The 19,356-nt window shown below is 38.5% G+C and overlaps 1 long non-coding RNA gene across 1 annotated transcript in view; it reads left to right on the top strand.

The window, feature by feature from the left end:
* The window catches only part of LOC129559674 (uncharacterized), a 39,657-nt gene extending 21,502 nt beyond the window's left edge, over nucleotides 1-18,155 (top strand). The window contains exons 2-3 of the long non-coding RNA XR_008686621.2: nucleotides 13,743-13,835; nucleotides 17,603-18,155. This is a non-coding gene — a long non-coding RNA (uncharacterized LOC129559674). The remainder of the gene's footprint in view (nucleotides 1-13,742; nucleotides 13,836-17,602) is intronic.
* Nucleotides 18,156-19,356: the final 1,201 nt, after the last annotated feature.

Here is a 19,356-nt window from a genome sequence, read left to right as displayed (position 1 = left end):
TCAAACTCAGTTATTGTTTAAATAGATACCAAAGAAAATTTGTTGTGTTAGCTTTATGAGTTGTTTTAGAAATTGAATGATACAGAACCTATGACTTCTGTGCATAGAAGCAAATTTAGACTAGCATAGTTCAAATCTTTTAGCTATATAAATGTAAAATGGAGGTCCAGAGAGTGTGAGTAAATTACCAGGATTGTGTGCATGCTAGGTTGCTTCAGTCGTGTCTGACTCTTTGTGACCCTATGGACTGTCACCTGCCAAGGTCCTCTGTCCATGGAATTCTTCAGGCAAGAATACTGGAGTAGGGTGCCATGCTCCCCTCTACGGGATCTTACTGACCCAGGGATGATCAAAACTGGGTCTCCTGAATTACAGGCAGATTTTTCACAATCTGAGGCACAGTAGCCCTAATGGAAAACCTAACTAAAAACCTTGCAAAGAATGTAACATATTTTCTAAAGGTAATGTGCAAAATGAGCAAGCAGAAAAAACCCCTAGAAACTGTTATGTGATATAAAAAGGATGATAATATTTTTATTTCCTGGAACTGTTCTCAATATGATGTACAGAGCAATTGAAGACTGAAAGTAAAATGGAAGAGCGTCTCTGTTTGAGGTAAGATGACAAAACTGTGAATCCACTCTGACAGAGCTAAACAAATGGGAAGAAAATCTTTCTGAATGCTGTTTATATTTGCCATCATTTATTTTTTCTTCTTCTCTATAAAATAATAAAATCTTTTGAAGTCAAAATAGTAATAAAGAAAAAGGGACTTCTTGGTAAACTCAGGAGGTTTTGCATTTGTTTTTATCTTCATTCCCTCCCAGGAGGGAAAATATAAAATAGATAGATTGTCTAATATGTTTGACCTTATTAAGGGGTGTTTTGCATTTATATTGAAGAGTTTGAAAAGAATTAGAGATCAATGCTTAGGGAAGTAAGGACATTTGTCCATATTTTAGTTCTTCCCTTCAGCAGATATTGATCAAGCTTATTCCCAGGGCACTGTTCTCGATGCTGGAAATACAGTAGTGACCAAAGGACAAAGGTGAAGTGGGGACAAGGTTATGGCTGGTGTTCTGGGAAACAGCAAGGAAGCCAGAGGCTGGGGCAGAAGGGCCAGAGGGGAAGCACGCAGGATGAGGTGGAAAGGAAGTCAGGAGGGTAACAGATGGGCAGGTGGGACTCAGACTTCAGTCACTGAAGGGCTTGGTGTTTATGCTACTGGAGAAGGGAAGCCTTTTTAAGGCTTTGGGCAGAGTATGCCAACAGACTCCGCTGGGGTTGTTCTGAGAATGGACTCTAGGGGACAAGAACAGGTGCAGTGTGATTGCTTAGGAGGATTATTTGTGAAGAGCAGGCATGGACTATCATGTCTTGAGTAGCCTGGGAGCGTGGGATGGAGTGAGATGAACCTGCAGGGGCAACATCTTGGTGTTGCACCTGGTGGGTTTTGAGCTTGGCTTGGGTACTGGATAAAGGGTGAGTTAAAGGAGAATCCAAAGGTTTGGACCTGAGCAACAGGAAGGATGGGGTTTCCATTTACAAATATGGAAAATTTTGTGCAAGGAGGCATTTTAGGGCTTGAGCTGGGTCTATGGAAGTGGTGTGTTGACATACCCCCATTCTAAGTAAAGGATTCTGAGTATTATTTCTTAAATTGCTGGTAATTAGCTATGATAAAAAATGAATCATTAAACATCTAACAATTTATTTAAATTAAGTTTATTATTAGAGTGAGTTTTCTGGAATAGAAGGGGCAAGTGTTTTTCACTTTTGCTTTACAAAACAAGCACTGCTTACAATCATGTTTGTTGCACTGTTGGATTCTGTTTGTTTACATTTTATTTAAGATTATTTCCCATCAATATTCACAAGTATAATTTCATGAGATTTTCTTCAATACAATTTTTGTGCAGTTTTCGGATCAGTGTTTAACTTGATTTATAAAAACAATTTGGGAGTTTTCTTTCTTTTTCTATGATCTGGCATAGGTCCGCATTGGAGACATAACTACATCCAAAAATACAATGTGACTTTTAGGGGTCAGGTACTCAAACCATTGGTCAGGTCAATATCAACTCCCTTTTCCCTCATCTTCCAGTTTAGAAGCCATAATCCCCAAAGTTGCTGTGGCCCACTTACAGATCCCACGTACAGAGGAACATGGCTGCAGTTGAAAGATAAAACTTATTAGTACTTACAGCAGACTGTCCCTCCTGGGGACCAGGCAGGGGTAGCCCTGAAGTCTTTGGAGACGACAGCAGGCAATATGAGGAAGACAAATCCTTTTATTAGGAACTGTTTCCAGTGATAGGACTTGAGATTTGCTCTTTCAGTTCGTGATCACATTACCAGACTATTTACTCATATGAATAATTAATTCTCATGAAATTGCTTCTATTATTAACAAAAATATTTGCTACCTGCCCCCCCCCCAAAAAAAAAAAACACAACAGGTGGCACAGTGGTAAAGAAACCACCTACTATAGCAGGAGACACAGGTTCAATCTCTGGGTCAAGAAGACCCCCTGGAGGAGAGCATGGCAATCCACTCCAGTGTACTTGCCTGAAAAATACCATTTTGGGGATCTCTCTTCTACAGGGATCCTTCAAAAATCTCTGTAGCCCACCAGACGAGCCTGAGGGGCTATAGTCCATGGGGTCTCAGAGTAGGGTTACAACTGAACAGAGCAGACACACACACCTCAAAACATTCAAATTTAAAACAATTTATATTCTTTACCTCAACTTCATTTATCATTTAAGTCAAGGCATATGTGAGATGGGTTGGGAGGTGAAAGAGAAAGAAAATTAACAGGTTTAACAATAAACCATGATGGTGACATAACATGAAGCATATTATCTGTGAGCACATTTTTGTTAAGTTGACACAATTATACAAAACACATTTTCAATGTCTAGGTTTATTGGACATTCCTGGATACCTACAGCGTCACTATGGAGCAAGTGAAATCTTAATTTTATTTACTTACAAACCACATATTTTTATACATTTTTAAATTCAATTTACATAACAATAGAAACTTGTTTACTGAGCCTCTGTCTGTAGTCACTGGGAAGTAAACTGTGCATGGGAGGGGGTGGTTTAAATAATGAAGACAGAGTGGACTTCCACTTTTCTACTAATTTGCATTTTCACAAGGAAGATTAGACAGAGCACAAATTATAGGCAAACATTTGCCTAGACAGTTACTTTAGGTTTATAATTAGCATGTATTTGAAGTTTCCAGAAAACATGTTCTCTATGGCTTAAGGCTAGTTTGCTTTTTTTTTTTTTTAAATTACAGACTTAAGAAATTGCAAAAGAGACATGAATAAGAATTAAAATTTTAATTTATCAGATATACTAAGAATTTGTTTACTCCTCTGATAAAGCCCTTGAATCATGAGGGTCAATTCTTGGGTTGCTTTTCACGTGAAATGGTGTTAAAACAACTCGATACCATAGCGTTCAAAAGGCCTTAACCAGGCATCCAGCATTAGAGTAGAACTGTTCATAAACTCAAAACCACTGAAGAAGAGGAAGCTGTCTGTTCAATATAAACTGCCTTAAAGTCAAGTCTGGTATTCCCATCTCTTTCAGAATTTTCCACAGTTTATTGCGATCCACACAGTCAAAGGCTTTGGCATAGTCAATGAAGCAGAAATAGATGTTTTTCTGGAACTCTCTTGCTTTCTGCATGATCCAGCGGATGTTGGCAATTTGATCTCTGGCGCCTCTGCCTTTTCTAAAACCTGCTTGAACATCTGGGAGTTCACGGTTGAGGAACGCTGGGCTGGAAAAAGCACAAGCTGGAATCAAGATTGCTGGGAGAAATATCAATAACTTCAGATATGCAGATGGCACTACCCTTATGGCAGAAAGTGAAGAGGAACTCAAAAGCCTCTTGATGAAAGTGTTAGAGGAGAGTGAAAAGGTTGGCTTGAAGCTTAACATTCAGAAAACAAAGATCATGGCATCTGGTCCCATCACTTCATGGGAAATAGATGGAAAAACAGTGGAAACAGTGTCAGACTTTGTTTTTTTGGGCTCCAAAATCACTGCAGATGCTGATTGCAGCCATGAAATTAAAAGATGCCTACTCCTTGGAAGGAAAGCTATGACCAACCTTGATAGTATATTAAAAAGCAGAGACATTACTTTGCCAACAAAGGTCCGTCTAGTCAAGGCTATGGTTTTTCCTGTGGTCATGTATGGATGTGAGAGTTGGACTGTGAAGAAAGCTGATCGCTGAAGAATTGATGCTTTTGAACTGTGGTGTTGGAGAAGACTCTTGAGAGTCCCTTGTACTGCAAGGAGATCCAACCAGTCCATTCTAGAGGAGATCAATCCTGGGTGTTCATTGGAAGGACTGATGCTAAAGCTGAAACTGCAATACTGTGGCCACCTCATGCGACGAGTTGACTCACTGGAAAAGACTCTGATGCTGGGAAAGGTTGGGGGCGGGAGGAGAAGGGGACGACGGAGAATGAGATGGCTGCATGGCATCACTGACTCTGTGGACATGAGTTTGAGTGAACTCCGGGAGTTGGTGATGGACAGGGAGGCCTGGCGTGCTGTGATTCATGGGGTCATGGAGAGTCGGACGCGGCTGAATGACTGAACTGAACTGAACTGAACTGAAAGTCACAGTGCCCGGGAAACATGATCGCAGAATGAGGAGTGACGCACTGTAGGACTGTCCTCTGACAGTGAGACACCACCGCCAGGCTCAGGGCCAGCATTGAGCCTCCCGTAACCCGCCCCTCATTCCCAGCAGGTGAACATCTTTAACAAGTGTGCAGGAAGCGCCTCCTTTACAATAACCTCAAACATGATCTGTTAGAAACAGCATGATGCTTTGGACAGATCCCTAATCAGAGTTTAAAAGTGTCCAGTTGTCTTAGTAATAAGATGGCCTGCTGCCCAGTTCATAGAGTAACCTCGTTGACTTAAAGCTAAAGGTACAATTGCCAAATGCCAGGCTTGATGCTAGGCATGCAGTTGTGCATTAATCCATCTAGGAATAGTGATCCCAGTAACTTTATATTTTACTGACATTATCTACATTTTACAAATAGGAAAGCTGAGGCTCAGAGAGGTTACAAACAGAAATGTGGAGATCTCAACTAGGAAGTGAGGGAACTGGCCAGCAGAGTCTTTTCAGTACATCTGCTGGTTTCATGAAAACTGTGTATTACCAACATGGGAATTTCAATAATTTGCTCCATTGGATAAGGAATCTGTAAAAATCCTTAACTGTCTCTCTTTGCTACCATGTTCCCAAACACACAAAGTGCTCTCCTCTGAGCTAGCCATGTCCTCTAAGTGACCTGGAGCCAACATTAGTTCTCAAAACCACGCGTGTTTCCGCTATCTCCTTCTATCCATCTTTTTCAAAGCCCTGTGTGGTCCTGTTCCATATATTATCATCAGGCAGACCAGAATCATATTCAGCAGGAGCTCAGCTTGGATTACAGATGTGCTGACTCAATCAAAACTCTCAAACTCAATAGCTTCCCTTTAAAAGAAAGTGTATAACACTTCAAGGGAAGTGCAATTTCAGCCATCACTTCATCTAGTACAACATGAAGCTGTAGTAATGTCCAGTTGGATTAAGAAAAGGGAATACTCTGTTTAATTTTCCAAGCAAGTGACCTGTGATCCTGCTTTATATTACAGTTTCTAGGAGGTATTTTCTTGTTTATCAGTGCTTAAGACTCACTTTTTTTTCCCTTTGGGAAATCTTCCACCAAATATTTGCTAACATTGTATACTAGACTGAAATGGTGAAATAAAAATCAATTATGCAATCTCAAAATGAATGTTCTGCTACTTTTACAAGAGGAATTTTTTGTAGCAATGTTCCCCATTCAGTGAAGAGGGGAGAGAGAACAAATAAAGACTTATCCTTCAATTTACCACAGTCTTGACTATTTCCAATAGTAAAGCCCATTGCCTAGAAAACTATACTGTGTAAACAAGAGGAGCTAAGAAAGTCATTGGGAGGTACCTCTAAAGCTTATTTAGAATATGCTACTGTGTGGATCACAATAAACTGTGGAACATTCTGAAAGAGATGGGAATCCCAGACCACCTGACCTGCCTCTTGAGAAACCTGTATGCAGGTCAGGAAGCAACAGTTAGAACCGGTCATGGAACAACAGACTGGTTCCAAATAGGAAAAGGAGTGCGTCAAGGTTGTATATTGTCACCTTGCTTATTTAACTTATATGCAGAGTACATCATGAGGAACGCTGGGCTGGAAGAAGCACAAGCTGGAATCAAGATTGCTGGGAGAAATATCAATAACTTCAGATATGCAGATGACACTACCCTTATGGCAGAAAGTGAAGAGGAACTCAAAAGCCTCTTGATGAAAGTGAAAGAGGAGAGTGAAAAGGTTGGCTTGAAGCTCAACATTCAGAAAACAAAGATCATGGCATCTGGTCCCATCACTTCATGGGAAATAGATGGAAAAACAGTGGAAACAGTGTCAGACTTTGTTTTTTTGGGCTCCAAAATCACTGCAGATGCTGATTGCAGCCATGAAATTAAAAGACGCTTGCTCCTTGGAAGGAAAGTTATGACCAACCTTGATAGTATATTAAAAAGCAGAGACATTACTTTGCCGACCAAGGTCCGTCTAGTCAAGGCAATGGTTTTTCCCGTGGTCATGTATGGATGTGAGAGTTGGACTGTGAAGAAAGCTGATCGCCGAAGAATCGATGCTTTTGAACTGTGGTGTTGGAGAAGACTCTTGAGAGTCCCTTATACTGCAAGGAGATCCAACCAGTCCATTCTAAAGGAGATCAATCCTGGATGTTCATTGGAGGGACTGATGCTAAAGCTGAAACTCCAATACTTTGGCCACCTCATGAGACGAGTTGACTCACTGGAAAAGACTCTGATGCTGGGAAAGGTTGGGGGCGGGAGGAGAAGGGGACGACGGAGAATGAGATGGCTGGATGGCATCACCGACTCTGTGGACATGAGTTTGAGTGTACTCCGGCAGTTGGTGATGGACAGGGAGGCCTGGCGTGCTGTGATTCATGGGGTCGCGGAGAGTCGGACACGACTGAGCGACTGAACTGAACTGAACTGACTGATTGTTATTTTGGGGTTTCTCTAGTGGCTCAGTGGTAAAGTATTCACCTGCAGTGCAGGATATGAGGGTTTGATCCCTGGGTTGGCAAGATCCCCTGGAAAAGGAAATGGTAACTCACTCCTGTATTCTTGCCTGGGGAATCCCATGGACAGAGGAGCCTGCCATGCTACAGTCCATGGGGTTGCAAAAGAGTTGGACATGACTTAGTGACTAAACAACAACAACATTGTCATTTTTACTGCTCTATTGCCACCACCATCCCTAGTGAAACCTAAGGACGTATTACCGAGTGCAAACTTGTACTGCTTGCCACACAACAGGTCAAGAGAATAGTGACTATATTGGGGCAAGGAATAGTGACTATATTCAGAAAGCCTACCGAGAAGATGATGAGCTGGTGTCCCAAAGAACCAGCTTACCTGTGCTACGATTTAAGCTTCTTTTATACTAAAAGCGGAGGGGGTGTGTTTGGTTGCTGGTGCAGGAATCCTTTGTTCTTAAAACCATCTAGGGAGGTATGATCACAATATTCCTATAAACCTCCAAAACAAGTGATAGTCTCCCCTCTGCAATTTTTTATATATGTATGCATCAGTTCAGTTCAGTTCAGTAGAAAACTCTTATACCTTTAAAGGTCAGAGCCTTGAGAATGGGCTACCTTGTATATTTCAAGCTATAGGCAACAATTTAACTTGTAGCAAAAGCAATAAAGTACAAAGCTTTAAGTAAAAGAAACAGATCCAATATGGAGTCAGACTTATTCCTCCCTATTACACAACCAGTCACAAGTTCCAACTAAGCTTTTTCAAATAAGGCAACAGCTTAAGCTAAAATAATTGCTTTGCTTTGCTTCAGTATCTTCTGTATAAAAACCTCCCCCCAGGTCTTTCCTATGGAGTTCTCCTAAACACCTTTGGTTTGGTGCTGCACAATTTGAACTGATGCAAGCTCAAACTCTTGAAAAAAATTGTAATATGCCTTATCTCTTAATGCTATTAATTGACCACTTTCCAAAACAGTGATTTCACACTTTCTGAATGGCAGCCCACTAAAAAGGAACAAAACTTTCCATACTGCAAAATCCAGATTCTCTAATTTTCCCTAGAAAAAGACATCAGTGAAACACAAGAAAACATCATGTCAAAGACATTTTGGAGAGATAATGCTAAAATGTTTTTATAACAAGATAAGGAGGATGAATAATTTTTGCCTTACATGTGCACGTTAATGGGGCAGTTAATTAAAACTGATAAAACATGATGAAAATATGCAAGATGACACCCCACAATACAGATTAACCAAGTCACAACTATTAACTTGAAAATGATGAAAGTACATTATTTAGCACAAAAAGAGAGCCATCATTTCAAACTCTCACTCAAGATATTATTGATACAAACACAACCACAGTGTATTTTCTGTTGATATTCTGCAGATGTATCTGTAGGTATTCCTCCATGCTCTTGACAAAGAAACACTGAATTATTTCCCAATTGGTGAAGTGGCCAGATTTTCTAGTAGACCAGTTCATTGAAATCCTCTAAAATTCCAGAAATGTGCTAATTTTGGTTCAATAATAATACATTTTAACAAACTTTAATAACTTGGTGATTAAGTTCCGAATAAATAAACCTCATTCTATTTGTTTAGAATAGGAACACCCTTTAGAAGGATCATGAGTCGAATTAGGTTATTTGCTGACAATCATACAAGATGGGAGTGTTTGGCACAGCTATTTCAGCATATGTTTTATAATTCTTAAAATGTCATCCAAAGAAGAAAGAAACTGTGTAGACTCCCATGAGATGATAATTGCCTTTTTGGATGAGAATGCATAGTCAAGAACCAGATCCATATCAAAAAATGAAACATGCTTTATATTACCCCCCTACATTGATCACATCTACCAAATTATTTTGTGAAGTCACAATCAGGAAATCAGTTTTTAATACAAAAGTCATAGCCATCCAATTGCTTAAAAAAATCATGTTTTTTTCTGGACAGAGGAGGGAAGTGGGTGACAGGCTTTCTCCTGCTTCTGCAGTACATGTTGGGACCCCTGGTGACTGGGCTTTTCTCTTGTCTTAGGTATTATCTGCTTGTTCAAAGGCCTTGAAAAAGTTTGATTTACAGGAAGAGCTGTGCAGCAATCAGAAAAAAAAAAGACAAAACAAGTTACTTGTCAGTGTTAGAGTAAGCCAGTAAAAGGCACAGGAAGAAAAGTGCAGGAGATTGGGAGTTGGGGAAGGTGTTTGCTCCCAGAACAGTTACAGAATAGCAACCTCCAAGAGCACTCAAAGAAATGCTGACTCACGCCAGTCAGTTCCTAGGATTTCAATAGCTTAGTGCCTAGGTTATAGGAAATGGAAAAGAAAAGGGCACAGAATTGATAGAATAGTCCCAATGATCACAAGTAACATTGTCTTTTTTTGGTGCAAAAATTTCCAGCACAGATGTGCCCGTGAGAAAATTCATCTAAGTAAGAACATTAGACAGTTCCCAGACACCAGTGAGATAAGGTGTCGCTTGTCAGAGCAGGAGCCCTTTGTGAGTGGTGTGGGGGCAGGGGTGTCGAGAGAGAACAAGAAAACATAAGCATTTTTAAAGCAAAGAAACCAGAAGTAGGGGGAGAAATTTAACAGCTGCTGTTAAATCTCACACTTAAGTGTGAAACGTGGGGGAGAGTGAGAGATGTCTGAAGACTAATTTTGGAAATTTTGGATGTGTGAATGACTATGTCACCCCCCTGATTCACCACTTCAGGAAGATCTACAGTAAATAGATGATTTTTCAAGGATGTTGGTCTTAGAATATGATTTCTTTTGAATGTGATGTTGGGCTGAAGCTGATTTTGTCTGGGTTACATATATGTTTATTGGGAAAGTGTCTGTAAAGAAACATTTCCATGTACGGTAATGACCACAGTCACCTAAATATAAACTCATCACATCCTTGCCCCAGGTCAACCAATCATTTCATGTGCCCTTATTTTGTTAATGGTGACACTAATTTCCCAGCAACAGAACAGTGTCAGTAGCCTCCTTGTAATCTCCTGAGATTGCTAGTTTATTAGTATTACTATGAGCAGTGAATGGAGAGAGAACTGCTGATAGTTTAGCACTGAATAAGTATGACATTTGAGTCCAAGTTCTATTATAACCAACATTAGCTGGTCAGCAATGACGTGAAGTATGCAAGTTCTTCCAGTAACTGCTTTCATGGAACATTGCTATGGCATCATTTTCATACCCCTAGTATAAGCAGCAGTATATAGCAATATTAGTGAATTTAATTCGTATCAAAGAGCAGTTATTAATTATGCTATAATAAGTGAAATGTTAAATAAATGCTTCAAACCTTTTATGCCAAGGCTAAATAGATTGGTTCAAAATTGGGAAAGCAGGACGTCAAGGCTGTATATTGTCACCCTGCTAGATATTTCTTGAATACACGGTTCCTAATCAATCAATTACTGCTTCATAATCTTGGTTATTGGTTCCTATTGGAACCTACCTGATGTAGAAGTAGAGAAGCCAGAAGTGATACAGGGGCTGCAAAGAGGAAATTAACTCCATTTTTATTTGGTAAATTGGTCACAAACATCATTCTCTGACATAAAAGCAATATATATAAAACATGAAAAAAATAAGAAAGGTTAAAATCAATGGGTAGATAAGAGATGGACACTTTCCTACATGAGTATAAATAAAACTGTTTTAGTTAGAAAAGTTCATGACTGTAATAAAAGTGATGTAAATTGGTAGCCATTTCCTTCTCCATGGTATCTTCCTGACCCAGGGATTGAATCTGGGTCTCCCAGATTGCAGGCAAATTCTTTACAGTCTGAGTCACCAGAGAAGCCAACTTTTATTAAAAAATATACAAGCAAGAAAATCAGTTGGTCTTCATATACATAAGGAGCCAAAGGCTTCTTGTGTTTTTAAAAGACTAGTTTGATTCCTAAAGCACGTGTGTGTGTGTGTGTGTGTGTGTGTGTGTGTTAGTCGCTCAGTTGTGTCTGACTCTTTGCGACCTCATGGACTGTAGTCCACCAGGCTCCTCTGTCCATGGAATCCTCCAGACAAGAATAGTGAGGTGGGTTGCCATTTCCTTCTCCAGGGGATCTGACCGACCAGGGATCAAACTTGGGTCTTTCGCATTGCAGACAGATTCTTTACTCTCTGAGCCACCAAAATATCCTAAAGCATATTCTGCTTCAAAGCATATTTGCTTTTCTTCCAAACTATAAACTCACTGATCCAATGTAATCATTCTTACAGAATAATGATGTGAAAATAGTTTTTATAAAAGAACAGGTATAAAATTATCAGGAATGGCCATTTATTTTGAGGGATTAATACATTGATTTCATAATGGCATGTTATGGAGAAAGAAAGAGGGAAAGATAGAGATAGATAGGTTGAAGGATAGACAAAGAAAGACTAACAGAAAGATGCATGGTGGAGAGAGAGAGAGAAAAAAAAGAGAGGGAGAGACAGAGGCAGAGTCTTAATGGTTCTCATTAAATCAGAAATCAGAGCAAAGACTGAAAAATTGACAATAATGCACATTGGTTGGTTTCTGCTCTGAAATTAGCAGAACTGGCAGCTGACATGTCATCTATTTCAAAGTCATTGCAGGCAGAGAGGTTCTTAACATCAGTGAAGGTAAGGCTTTTAGCAAATCTCTTACATATGATCAATGATTGTTTAAGAATTACAGGCTGAAGATAATCACCCTGTACGGATCCATTAGAGTTGGGGCCTTTTTTCCCTAAATGCCTTTAGAAATAGGAAGGGCATCATATTAATTCTCCTTGATATTTCATTAGTTTCATGTCACTTGTTTCATTAGTTATACGCTATTTCATATTGGTGTCAATGACACAATGCTAATTTCTTGACATGTACTTTTTTATGGTCTTCATGAATTGTGCTCATTATGGAAAATGGGCTGAATTTTTTATTGGTTTATCCTGAATGAATGATTATTGTGCAATAATTCACTTTAGAATTGTTGCCAAGAAGATACTTTGCAAAAGCATGTATATTGCTGTAGAAATTGTTTGTTGAGTATAAAAATGTACAGTATTTGAGAGACAATAAATACTAATGACATAGTTACCATCTTCACTGAAATTCACTTCCCCCGACTACTGCCTTAGAAAATAAAAGCAATTTTTACAATCTGATCTAATTCAAAAGGCTCTTACTTTTAAAAATTGCTAACATCAGTGACATTTTAGAAGGTGGAAGAAAGGCTTTGAAGAATTTAGTATAACTTTGTTTATAAAATATATGAAATTTGGCATCAGTATTTAGAAGGATATAAAATTGTTGCAGTGCATTAAAACCTTGGAATAGTAACTATACTGGAAAACATTTTGGCTGTTTAATAAAATATTAAAGAGTTGTTATATGACTTAATCCAGAGAATTGAAACTATAAGACCACACAAAAGCTTATACAATCCATGTGAATTGCAGCATTGTTCTTAATCACCAAAGATTAACTAGCAGTTATCAGTGAGTGAATGGAAAATCAGAAAACGGTGTGCCAATATGATGAAATTTTATGCAGCTATGAAAAGGAATGAAGTATTCATACATGGGACAACATGGATGGATCTTGAAAATGTTATGCTAAGTGAACACAGTCAAACACTGATAGCTATACATTGTTTGATTCCATTTTTATGAAATATCCAGAGCAGGCAAATCTATGAAGGTAGGAAGTATATTCGTGACTGCCAACTACTGGGAAGGGAGGTGAACAGGGCTTGACTAACTGCCAGTGGGCGTGTAGTTTCTATTTGGGGCTATAAAAAATAATCTTATATTTGACAGTGGTGTTGACTGCAAAATCCACCTAATTTTATGCCTAAAAGGGTGAATTTTACAGTATATAAGTTTGGCCTGAAAAGTATAAGGGCAAGTAAAAATAACTGAAGATCGATTAATATAAAATAGCTTGAAGAATCGATGCTTTTGAACTGTGGTGTTGGAGAAGACTCTTGAGAGTCCCTTATACTGCAAGGAGATCCAACCAGTCCATTCTGGGGGAGATCAATCCTGGATGTTCATTGGAGGGACTGATGCTAAAGCTGAAACTGCAATACTTTGGCCACCTCATGCGAAGAGTTGACTCACTGGAAAAGACTGATGCTGGGAGGGGTTGGGGGCGGGAGGAGAAGGGGACGACGGAGAATGAGATGGCTGGATGGCATCACTGACTCTGTGGACATGAGTTTGAGTGTACTCCGGGAGTTGGTGATGGACAGGGAGGCCTGGCGTGCTGTGATTCATGGGGTCGCGGAGAGTCGGACACGACTGAGCGACTGAACTGAACTGAACTGAGAGTTAGGATTCCACTAACATATTGGTCTTGCATGTTTTCCATTAGATCGTGTTAAAACAAAACTAAGATTGGGATAGAAGGAGGATTTCTTTTAGATCCATACTTGGGCATGCCTCTGTCCTTCTGGGTTTGTAGAAGTCTGGTAGACACAGAATATGTAGAAACAGAGGGAGTAAAAATGAAGCAGAACTAGATATTTGGAAGAATGAAATAGATTTTGTTCTTTAATGTTTGAAAAACATCCCAGATTCCTATTTCTATTTTCCTTTTCTAGACTTCATACCTTTCTGATAATTAATCAGAAAAGATGCATTTTTCCACTTGAAAGAAAATACCCCCAAATCCCAGAGTCATTTCTATATTAAGGGTAAGTAAATAAATTGTCAAAGAATGGCCATTATATTGTTATGAGTTGCCAACTGAACTTAAAAGCTATTGGGTTTTGAATTTTGTTTGTGCTTGGAAGAAGCCAGCTTCTTTCTTCAAAGAAAAAACATTTATAAGGGGTTTATGAGGTTGTCTGAACATCAAACAGCTCTCATAAAAATATCTTTGGATGATTTAAATATAAACAAATAAAAAAGATTTTAGTTTTCTTCTAATTACTCATGAATTTAACATTTCAAAAGCTAGGTTGGTGGAGAGGGTAAAGTGGAAAACTGCTACATGAAGATTTATTTAGAATATTTTGCAAACCTTTGATGGGATAATGAAGAAAAACAATTTTCTTTAAAAGATAAGCAATGATCAATATGGCTACAATTTCTTTAAGGATAAGGACCACTGGAAAGATAATTTACAATTTGACAGCTGAATAAATTTAAACTTGTGGAATTTGAGTTTGAATACTTACTTTCTTGCTTTTATTTGGAACAGACATAATTAAACTTGAATTCATGCAGTGGTCAAAGTTTTCATGCATGAGGTAAAGATATGATACATCACTTTCCTCGTCCTAAATTTTCCTAACAGTTGAGGTAGGAAAATATGATTTTTTTTCTGAATACATTTGGAAAGCTCTATATGGAATTAGAATTTTGTAAACAATACAGTGAACTTTAGTTTTCAATATTGTTGTTGTGTAGTCACTAAGTCGTGTCCAACTCTTTTGTGACTCCATGGAATGTAGTTCTCCAGGCTCCTCTGTCCATGGGATTTCCCAGGCAAGAATACTGGAGTAAGTTGCCACTTCTTTCTCCAGGGGATCTTCCTGACCCAGGGATTGAACCCTGGTCTCTTGCACTGGTAGTTGTATTCTTTACCATTGAGCCACCAGGGAAGCTCAGTTTGTAATACTATGCTATACTGAAAGAACACACTTATTAGATAAACTATATATTTGATTCAATTTCATGCTATTCAATATGACTTTTTTTTATTGAGTGTGAAAGAAGGGAAAAGAATATATTAGTCCATTTAGAAAGAGAAAAACAAATATCATATATAAGTGAATATATATGGAATCTTGGAAAATCAGACCAATGAACCTATTTGCAGGGCAGGAATAGAGACACAGAAGTAGAGAAAAGACTTGTGGACACAGCAGGGAAAGGAGAGTGTGGGACAAATTGAGAGAGTAGCGCTCATATATATATACTGCCATGTGTAAAATAGCTAGCTAGTGGGAAGCTCCTTATAGCACAGGGAGCTCAGCTCAGTGTTCTGTGATGACCTAGAAGAGTTGGATGGGTTTGGGGGTGGGAGGGAGGTTCAACGGGAAGGGGATATATGTATACTTTCGGCTGATTCATGTTGTCATACAGCAGAAACTAACACAACCTTGTAAAAGCAATTATCTTCCAATTAAAAATGAAAATAAAAGAAAAGAAAAAATGCATCAGTTAGTTTAATGAATCGGCACATTATCTGAATTCTACGTGTCAGCCTCAGAGGTCTTTCTGCTTCTGAACCACCAGCTATCTGGCACAGTCTGCATCTGCTGAATGCATCAAGTAAATAACCAATACATAATTAGTCATTAAAAGTGTGCTTGCATCAGATTGTAAATGCATTTGTTTTGAGTCAAATGTGCTAAGGGAGAAAATGCATGTGGAAAAATCACTGAAAATGACAAGGGTTGCAGGAAGCAGGAATCTAAGTTGTCTACCATTTGTATAGTTCATGGATACAAGCAGGATCAAAACCAATAGCAAAAATGTATCTTTGTTGAATATTGGTAAAAAACAAAGATTAGATGCAAAATCGCCAGCGTGCACTCTCTCTGTAACCTGAGGGTCTGTGATTAGCCTTGTGTATTTGCCAAGGGTCTTGCAGAATATTTAATGTATACAATGCATTCTTGCCTCAACCAGAAAGCACGTGTGTCAAACTTTGCTCCACCTCAGTATTCCCAAATCATCTCCTGCACTGAATCAATGAGGGTAACAGAATTACACAATACATGTAAAGGAATGCACGTATCCAGGCTATTTCTGTTGACTTTACAGGTCAGTACAGTACTTCCTTAGAATTATTCTTGCTCAATTTTTCATTCTCACCAAATTCCTAGGGAAAGAACATGTGGTTGATTAGAATATGTCCCTTAACATATACACATCACTATATATAAAATAAATAACCAACAAGTACCTACAGTATAGCACAGGGAACTACTCTACTCAATATTTTGTAATAACCTATCATGGAAAGTAATCTGAAAAAGAATATATTATACATATCTGAATCACTTTGCTGTACACTTGAAACTAGTACAACATTGTAAATCAACTAAACTTGAATACAAATTAAAAAAAATATATGCCCCTTGCCTCCACCTCCTCCAGGATCTTTGTCAAGATTCTGGGGATTTAGAACAATAGGAAAATAATTGCAATTGTCAAGAACATATAAAATATGTCTTTTGATATGACGTGGAATTATATTTTTTATTTGTTCTTGGCTGTGTCTTAGTTGCCCCATACCATGTGGGATTTTAGCTCCCAGACCAGAGATCAAACCTGTGTCCCCTGCATTTAAGGCAGATTCTTAACGACTAGACCACCAGTGAAGTCCCAGGAATTGCATTTTTATGAAGAAAGGGAACATTGTGACTTTAAAATTTTATTGTCGTAATGACTGTCTAAGTACATTTTTAACTTAGTGGACATAAATCCCAAATTATTAGTTCTCAAGAAAAGAAAAAATATATGTATATGTGTGTGTGTTTAATTTCCTTAATAATAAGTGAAAGTAGTACAAAGAATTTTAAGCCAGATAGAAATAAAGGGTGATTTTGCAACTGGGGAGCCTATGACCTTAATATGTCACTGTTAATTAACCCAGAAATGTCTTATAAGTTTTAGTTAAGTGGTTTTTGCTTATTCTTTTCAAATTTTATCATGGAGCTAACAGTGTCATTAATCATGTAATTTTAACTGAGCATAAACTCAGAAACTTTGAGAATGAAAAATGAAGAGAAAATACCCCCAAATCCAATGACAACAATGACTTCTACAAAAACAAATTCACTAGAAAGGAAACCTTTACCCATGCATATTGAAATTGACAATATGAGGCAATTTAGGGAGCTAAATTAAATCAATTTCATCAGTCTGCGAGAGTGAACCAACCGCCTTCTTTGACAAATCCAGCTATTATTAAACCAGGCAGTGTACTCAGCCAGTTACCAGCTCAACTCTCAGAATGCTGGTGACATGAAGAGAGAGAGAAAATGTATTCTGTGAACATCAGAAATTCAAACTTAAATTCTTATGTATAATCAGGTAGCAACTCAAATATTCCAATTACTTGATTATCAGAGGTGAAGCTAGTTCAAATGCCTTTTGGTATGTTTTATCAATTCTCATAAATCTAGTACTTGCTTCCATCAATAAAAAAGGTGAAATCTTGAAGCTAAACTATTATTTTATCTTTCCTGGTACTGTCACTAAAGGCATCAATTCAATAATGGGGAAAAACAGTAGGCTTGGACTTTTGTTAAATGTAAATTTTGGGGATTATTTGATTTATTCATTGTATTTGTTTCATTCAAAGAGGAAAGAGTTCAAGATGGTAAATCTTAATTTCATGAGCTCATGTCAAATTACATTATCCTAACAATGGTAATAGAGGTAACTGATTACAAAGATGTCTTTTTGGCTGTGACTAAAAGGAACATTTCAATTCTAATTGTAGACAAATTAAATACACCAGGGATTTGGCACCTGACATTTCAGCCTGAAGAAGAAACAAAGTATGTATAATTTTCTCTTGGCAGACTAATTCTGAAGAGGCGTGTGTGTGTGTGTGCGCGTGTGTGTATGTGCGTGTGTGTGTGTGCATGTCTGTTAAACAGGAGGTAAATGCCTTTAGAGCATGAGATAAACATATAGCATAGCACCTTCCACTAAAAAAAAAATGTGAACTGCAAAGGAAAGCCACATATTTAATCTTAGATTTTCTATTAGCCACATGAATGAAAGGGAAAAAGATAAATGGTGATATGAATTTTAATAAGAACATTTATTTAATCCAATATATCCCAGATAGAGCATTTCAACAAACAACCAAAAAACCTTATGAGAAAATCCAGTGTGTGTTTTATACTTATTATTCAGTTTGATCCAGCCCATGTTTCTAGAGTTCACCAGGTAGTGATGCCTGATTAGACAGCACAGGAACACAGGTGAGCAACTCTAGGTTTATTTGTGGCCTTGACACTGTCTCATCCTACACTCATCCCTGAACAAATCACCCAAACATTATCCCTTCTTAATTCCACCTGTCAAAAGCAGGATTACATTTCCAGCTATATAAAGTTGATTATGACCTACAGCAATAGTAACAAGAAACCTTTGCAAGGTTTTCAGACCTGACCTATGATTATAATGGTTCTCCCAAGACCTGATGATCATTCAGTTCAGTTCAGTTCAGTCGCTCAGTCGTGTCCAACTCTTTGCGACCCCATGAATCACAGCACGCCAGGCCTCCCTGTCCATCACCAACTCCCGGAGTTCACGCAAATCATTACTAAATGTCTTTCATATTGTGATTAAAGTTTGTTTTTTAAGGCTGTGGGATATAACTGTTTTTTTAAGGCTGTGGGGTATAACTTTGTCAGGAATAAACCCAATTAGCTTTTAGTTTTTGTTTTCTTTGTGACTATGGCATGTGGTATGTGGGATCTTAGTTCCTTGACAAAGGATCAAACTAGTGACCCCTGGAGTCTTAATCACTGGACCGCCAGGGAGTTCCATCGATTAGCTTTTAGAAAAATGTCAGATATTTGTTGTTTACCTCCAATTCATTTCTGCATTGTTCTTTGCTGACAGAACACTGCTTAAGAATCTGTCAGCTGTGGAAGTGACTTTATCCCCTTCTTAGGGTTAAATCCTGTGATCCCCTGTGAGGTTGGGGTCTCCAGCGAAGAGTCTAAGAGCGGGAGCCCTGTCTCTGAAGGATTTATTGGGAAGGTCGCTCTTGGTGAATCCCTCTCAGGTGCTGATAAAGCAGGTGTGAGCCCCACAGGTGTAATTTGCTGAATGAGAGAGACAGACAGACAGAAACACACACACACACAGGACAGAAGGTAAACAAACTAGGGTACTTAGTACTGATAGCATGTTCTGAAGCCCTGAAAATATCTAATTACAATCTGTTTTCAAAACTGCCAGGTCTGTAAGAGACTAAAAAGTGATGAACAGTCAAGGCGTTGGCACAGCAATGACTTTTATTGTCATTTCTTTTGCTGTTATTAAAGTTGAACAATAGTCTTTAGCAGCATACCTGTAAGGTTGAGGAGAATTTTAACCCCCTTTCAAGATGAGAAAGCTTCCCTGGTGGCTCAGATGGTAAAGCATCTGCCTCCAATGCGGGAGACCCAGGTTCGATCCCTGGGTTGGGAAGATCTCCTGGAGAAGGAAACGGCAACCCACTCCAGTATTCTTGCC

Source organism: Moschus berezovskii, chromosome 15 (genome assembly GCF_049115385.1).
Source record: "Moschus berezovskii isolate FMDL1 chromosome 15, NW_MosBer_1.0, whole genome shotgun sequence".
In the NCBI taxonomy this organism is placed as follows: Eukaryota; Metazoa; Chordata; class Mammalia; order Artiodactyla; family Moschidae; genus Moschus; species Moschus berezovskii.
This window is presented reverse-complemented; position numbering and strand designations above follow the sequence as displayed.